This window comes from Phragmites australis, chromosome 11, assembly GCF_958298935.1.
Source record: "Phragmites australis chromosome 11, lpPhrAust1.1, whole genome shotgun sequence".
Lineage (NCBI taxonomy): Eukaryota > Viridiplantae > Streptophyta > Magnoliopsida > Poales > Poaceae > Phragmites > Phragmites australis.
Genome location: NC_084931.1, coordinates 11,812,151 through 11,819,469, shown reverse-complemented (window position 1 = coordinate 11,819,469; position 7,319 = coordinate 11,812,151).

Below are 7,319 nucleotides of genomic sequence, written 5' to 3'. Positions count from 1 at the left end.
ATTGCAACACATGATCAAAGGATTGCTCAAATTTGGTCAGATTTTGCTTGAATTTGAATGAAATTTGAGCAAATTTGATGATAAGGATCTAGGGCATAGTAATTCGAAGATTTGGCCGAAGATGACTGCTCATCGTGAAGAGATGAAGAAAGGGTGATCGATAGCGAGCTCAGAGGTGGGAGATTGTGAGGAAACTGACGGCGGCGGTGGCTAGGGCACGACGGCGGCGGAAACTAGTGAGGGCGGTGCACTAGTCAGTGGCAAGGTTTCTGCGGCGCATGGCGGGAGGCGACTGGCGGCGACGAATCTGCGGGTTGGGGGATGTAGCTTGGGCAGCGATGCAAGACGAGAAAAGGCGAGATGGCCAAGCCCGAAGGGATATATGATAGGTGGGACCCATGACAAATGAGAATGCCAGAAGGTTCAGCGATAAACAAACTGAATGCCAGAAACAGCACAGGACCAATTTTTGCAGAGAGCTTGCAAACTGAGCCAAAATTTGACTTTCACACGCCGGAATGTCCACTGAAAGAAGCACTGAGCTCCAGACCTTTTCTGAGTAAAAATTGATTTCTGAACACCAGAAGGTCCGGTGTTGACAAAATTGTACTTGCTAGACTATATTTGAACATCTCTGATTTTGCTACCTCTGACTAAGTGCTGGATAGTCCAGTGATGACCTAGAGCTGAAGTTGGACTATTTGCAGGGGGACTTCATACAACACAGACCACTGAGCACCGGATGATCCGTTGAGGAGAAAGCAGAGAGCGCTAGATCATCCTGTGATAAGAAAAAGATTTTGCTAAACTAAAACCTCTAGTTGAGTCCAAACTTCAGATAACCACACAACAAAAACATATGTTTGAACCAGTTTGAGTGAAGCCTTACCCTCTCAAACACTCATTTTCAAATATTTGCCAAATGACTATCTTATAATAATTTTGAAATAGACAATAAAAACCAAAGAAAGAGGAAGAAAACTCGAAGGTAATATTTGAGCCATATTTCATATGAATTTAAAGATTAAGGCTTTAAATTCGCTAGGACATGACCCAATATTCATTAAGCACTTAAATAATTTTAATCACATTTATAGAGGTGTATGTCCATATTGAGAGCAAACAACAATCTCAAAGATTGATATTTTGCTTTGTGATCTCTCTACTGTCAATACACATGTAATGCAAAACAAATGCATGAATTTAAACACGAGTGCACATTATATGATATGTGAATACATAGCATAAAATAAATCTGTCTTGTCATATTACTTTCTTTCTCAAGCTTCTTCATGGTGAACCCAACCTTACACCACTAACAGAAATGTCATTTTTAGCCACATGATCTCTAAGGAAGTGATGGCGAATATCAATATGCTTTGTGCGAGAGTGTTGAACGGGATTGTTTGGAAGTTTTATGACACTCTCATTGTAACAAAGGAGTGGAACCTTCTCTAGACGAACACCAATGTCTAACAAGGTTTATTTTATATAATAGATTTGAGGACAACATGCTCCAGCGGTATATATTCGGCTTCCATGAATTTTGCTTCTTAGAACACCATGAAACTAGGGATCGCCCTAGCAAGTGACACCAACCCGAAGTACTCTTACGATCCAGGCGACATCCAGTAAAGTCCGAATTTGAGTAACCAAAGAGTAAGAAACTAGCACCTTTGGAGGTACCACAAGCCTATGCTAGGTATATGCTTTATGTATCTAAGGATCCTTTTAACTGCGCTAAGATGTGACTCCTTAGGATTAGCCTGAAAACGAGCACACATGCATACACTAAACATAATATCAGGTCTAGATGTGGTAAGGTAAAGAAGTGAACCAATAATAGAACGATAAAATTTTTGGTCAACCAGTTTACAGGTTGTATCCATATCGAGATGTCCATTAATAGACATTAGAGTCTTGATTGGCTTTCTATCATCCATCTTCAACTTCTTATGTCACGGCCCAAAAATCTTAATTCAGTCGTGGAGCATGCATAAGCACCGTAGTGTTCTAAAATCACGTTTTAAGTAATTAAAACATTTCGAAAACGTATGTTGGGCCTCTGTAACACCCTAATTTTTTCAATTCTAAAATTTCTCAATATTTGATAAGTTCAAAATGAGTTTAAATATTTTAAAAGAGAGAAAACACTATTTTTATATGAAAGAAGATATAAATGATATAGGATATAAGTGAATATTTTGCATTCATGCTGAATTAGGCAAGTAGTATTTTATTTCATTTTTGATGAATTTATTTGAAGAGTTTTTGCCTGGATTTTGAATTCATAGGAAAAAGAAAAAGAATAAAACCTCTCACGGTTGCCTTTTCCCTTTTCGGCCCAGCCTCTCCTCGGCTTCGGCCCAGCCACCGCCGACCTCCCCTCCCACCCGGGCTGCCTGCCTAGGCCCATCTCCGTGCGCCAGCCCATGCGCCGAGTTGCCTCACTCGAGCCGTTGACATGCGGGTCCCGCATGTCAGAACCTTCTGCCTCCTCAGTCGGACTCCGACGCAGACACGGGAACGCGCCGACCGCCATCTTCCGTTCGAATCCGAGCCCAAACCGAACCCGAGAACTTCTAGAAAGCCGCCAAATCAAATCCCCGGGATCCCCTCTATCTTTAGCCGGCCTTATCTCTAAGGAAATCGTGGAATTGAGCTCGGATACAACTCCCGCCGCCATGTCCGAGTTGATCTCGCTGCGTCGTCACCCTGGACACCCCGAGATGCCTATATAAGTAGAGCCTCCCTCCCCGAACACATCTCAACCAGAAATCGCCCAAAACCCGAGCCTTAGACGCCGAGTTCAGAGCTTGTCGAGCTGCCCTCGCCGCCGCTTCGATCGAGCTCGCCGCCGCGCCGTTCCAGAGCCTTGCAGCGCATCCCGAGCCCACCATCGCGAGTGCCTGCCACCGCAGAAGCTTTTCCCGTCATCGATTTGATCTCTGCGCCGCCGGAGAGCCTTCTCCGATGAGTTCCCGAAGCAGCCGCCGCCCCCTTCCATCGCCGACCACCTTCCGGTGCCGCGCCGCCCTCAGTAAGCTCCAAAACGAGATCGTCGTTTCTTTCTCATCGTGTTCCGCCGCTTGTCGTCGTGATCCGAGGCCGGCGACGAGGTTAGCGCTTGTCTCCGGCGAGCCGCCGCCGTGCCCGAGCTCGGCTCCGCCGAGAACCACCCTGTCGACCGCCCAAACCTTCCCCAGTCGTCGGATCCGAAGCCCTCGGCCCAGATTAGATCTGTTCTTACCCCTTCGGTCAACCAACCAGAAGCTGCCACGTGTTGCCATTTAACCCAGTCAGCAGCTATGCCATGTCACCCATCCACCTCAGCCGCCACCTCAACCTTTCTGCTGATGTGTCACCCCTGTCACCATGCCACGTCAGCCAGAGCTACCCAGTCAGTAATTCAAACCTTTTTCAGTATAAAAATGAATCTGATAATTTCTTTAATTGGTAATTTTGCAATTTAGCACCTGAACTTTTGTGAAATAACAAAAATAGCCCCATCTTTTTACAGTTAGGTCCCTGTACTTTTTTAGAATTAAATTTAGGTCCCTCTATTTTTACAAAAAGGTCCCTAAACTTTCTGTTAATTCAATTTAGGCCCTTTTCTTTTTCCAGATTTAACCCTAGACTTGTTTTAGCCCTAACTTTTTCATCGTAACTACGATTTAAGAGATTCTTGCGCTGATGGATTCGTTTTTCAGTGTTCTTTCTTTTTAGCTAGTTTTTATCTCGTTGTTCTTTAGTTTTGTGCTCTGTTCTTAGTGTATCTTGTTTGTTTATTTGCTGGTGATTGTGCGATTAGCCGATAACATTCCGGATCAATTTGAAGAACATCAAGACCAGGAGCAAGAATACACTGAGCAGCAGCAAGGAGAAGGCAAGTGTCCTTGATTATATTGAACCTACGTTTTTAAATGTTTTGTTTTACAAAACTGCATGCAATGTCTGTCAATATGATGGGTAATCACCTATGGTAGGGTTTTTCCCTAGATATTCCCTTATCATCCCTTGGAATCTAGATGGGTTATGGTTAGGAGTTTTTTATGGATAGATTGCTTAGCCTTGCTTTTGGGATGTTGGGAAGTGTCATAATTTTGACTAATAAACATATGCAGTAATGATGATGTTTTAGCAACATGGAACCTTAGGTCTTGAGTATAGGGATGTTGGTGATAGTTGTCATAGTTATGACGTTGGATTAGTGTTTGCTCAAGTAACCTAAGTAAGGACCGGTTCGTGGAGCGACAACCCAAGAAGTAACGTACCAACCACGAGGCTGATATGGGTAAGGCGTGACATACTGATTAGAGTCTGTCCAGTGTGCGTTGGGTCAGCACAAAAGGGGGCTTCTGGGTAGGAGCTTTGCTTGCGTAAAGCCTGGCGGTGAAACCTAGTGGGCAGACACACACTGGATTAGTCTCTGCTTAGTGGAAAGTGTCATACAATGATTCTTGGTGGTACATCACTGGCGTGTGTTAAGTGTCTTGCAAACACGGCAACATGGAATTCACTGACTCGTGGGTAAAGTTGGACAACCTCTGCAGAGTGTAAAACTGTTATAACAGCCGTGCTCATGGATATGAGAGACTTGGATCCTCACATGATTAGATGGTGGTTTGGTTTGGTCCTGGTACAGGGAGTACTAGATGGTGTGGTTTTGGTCTTAGTACAGGGAGTACTAGACGGTTGTGGTATGCAGGGTGGGGAACCTTGTATGCTAGATGATGGATTGTTGGGTTACATTCATTTGATACTTGTCTAATGCTTTTGAGTCCAAATGTGTTTTCATTACTCGCATTTACGCAAATAATACCTTGTGTCAGCCTATTCTTGATTTAAGCCTGCATGTCATTATTTTCCCACACGTGCTAAGTACATTATGTACTCACCCTTGCTTTCTCCTACAAAAACATATGCTACTCAGTGGAAGACTTTGAGGATTTCCAAGATGACGACCTGGTGTTCTAAGGAGCGTGTCTTCCAGTCGGTGCCTGTGGAGTATTGGTCGCCAATGCTTTCGTCACGCTACCGTCGTTTAGATGATGTCGTTTAGGTTAATTTTGAGGTTGCTTAGGTGAAGTCTTTTATTGTGAGAAGTGAATGTTTAATTGAATAAAGTATTTCTTTTGTTACTACACCTATGACGTCCTTATGTGTGTTAAATTTTCTGGGCACACATAAGCCGCACTTGGTTTTGGCCGTTAAAACCGGGTGTGACAGAGGTGGTATCAGAGCCATATTGACTGTAGGATCGCAAGCCTAGCTAGAATGGTCATCCTAAGGAATTGCCTAGTCGTCTAATCCCATCCAAGCCTTTCCATAGTTCTCAAACTTGTCTCTTGCTATCCATAAGACTATTTCTTACATCCGATCTCTTCCTTTTTAGATGGTTCGCCAGCTACTTACTGCCCGCAAGTCAACCGGAGGACGTCCACCCATTCTACCACGTGTGCCAACTAAAGAGGAGATTGATGAACCCACCTTCCGGAATATGGATCCCGTTCCTGACGTTTATGAGAGTGATGGTCTTCATGCTGGACATCTTCCGCGCCTTCTTTGGGGGATACTTTCTGGACTTGGATATACTCAGAAGGCCGTCTATAGGGGAGTGAAGAAACTATACCCTGGATATGTGGAATGGAAGGTTGAAGTCACTATTTATGACTATGAGTGAAGTCAAGACGAGGGTATGGAAGTTCGAAGAGTGGTGGGCATTCACTCAGCAATGGTCCCAAGAGCAACCTTCACCGCTGGAGTTCGAGATGCAGCTCGTCAAGCCATATCCCATATTCGTGATCAATACAACAGCAAGATGGACAACTCTCCTTATGCATACTGTCCCCACAGAACTCGGGGAAGTGATGAACCATTCGTAAAGAGTTCCTTTGGAGAAAACCCCAAGCTACGAGAGCAAGTTGCCCTTACTATGGCCTTGGAGGACGAGCTCAACTGTGCTTTATGGGAGTTGGGAGAAGTTCGCCAGCACCTTGCCTTCGTCTCCGCTTCCCTTGAGGATGAACAAGATGCCAATCAAGAGGGATCTGAAGATGACGAAGAAGACTTGTCTATCCACTCGCCCCCACGCAAGAGGATCTGCTTCAACACCCCCGCCGCCTCTGAGGATGGATCAGTTGATTCCTCCCCCTCAGGGTCCCGCACTAGAGAGGAGTCCCAGTACTGTAGTCTTTCCATAGTAGTCTTATCCTTATTAGAACCTAGCGTCGATGTAATTGTTAAGGGTAATAATAATGTTAGTGTGAGCTTTGTTATGGTGCTAAGTGTGCAAGTTGGAGTTTTTGTTTGAGTGCTGATGTGAGCTGTGGAATGCTTTGGCACCTTGTCCACAGACGCATCTTTATTTCTATATAATATAATATAGATGGGTCTCTTTAGTTAAACTTCTCCAGACTTGCTCATCTACTTCTGTTCTTTTCTTCAACCCTAACCAGATGGTTAACACAAGGAGGAGCATTAATACTCAAGAGGAGAACAACAACAACCAGAATCCACCCCCGCCCCCTCCATCAACCTTGGAGCAGCAGATGGCTATGCAAACTCAAATCTTGCAAGCTTTAGCTCAAACTATGGTGCATATGCAACAACAACAGCCAAACCATGTTCCTCAACCGCATCAACCATCAAGACTTGGAGAATTCAAACGAACTCAACCCCCAGTCTTCAGTCATGCAGTGGAACCAATGGATGCAGATGATTGGCTGAAGGATATAGATAGGAAGCTACACGTTCTCAGTGCAATGATAGGGAGATGGTTCTCTACGCCTCACATCAACTCACTGGTCAAGCCCTAGACTGGTGGGACGCCTACTGCGCAGCACATGAAAACCCTGCATCTATCACATGGATGGAGTTTAAAGCTAGTTTCCGCACCCATCACCTTTCCTCTGGAGATGTACGTCTGAAGAAGAAGGAGTTCATGAGTTTGAAGCAAGGACCCATGACTGTGAGGGAGTACCTGACCAAGTTTACTCAGTTATCCAGATATGCACCCAATGAAGTGGACACAGAGGAGAAGAAATAGGAACGTTTTCTGGAAGGCCTGAATGACGCCATAGAATATGCTTTGCTACCCCAGGAGTTTCCCAATTTCCAAGCATTGGTAAACAAAGCCCTAATGGTTGAGCACAAGCGCCGCCAGCTGGAATAGAAGAAGAGGAAGATGTCATTCCAGGGACAAGGAAGCAACACACGATCCTGTGGAGCTACACAGATGTCTCCGCAAGGCCCCATTTTTCGTTCCAACGTTCAGTACCGGACTCAGTCACAAAACTCTGTTCAGCGCTCTAACTATT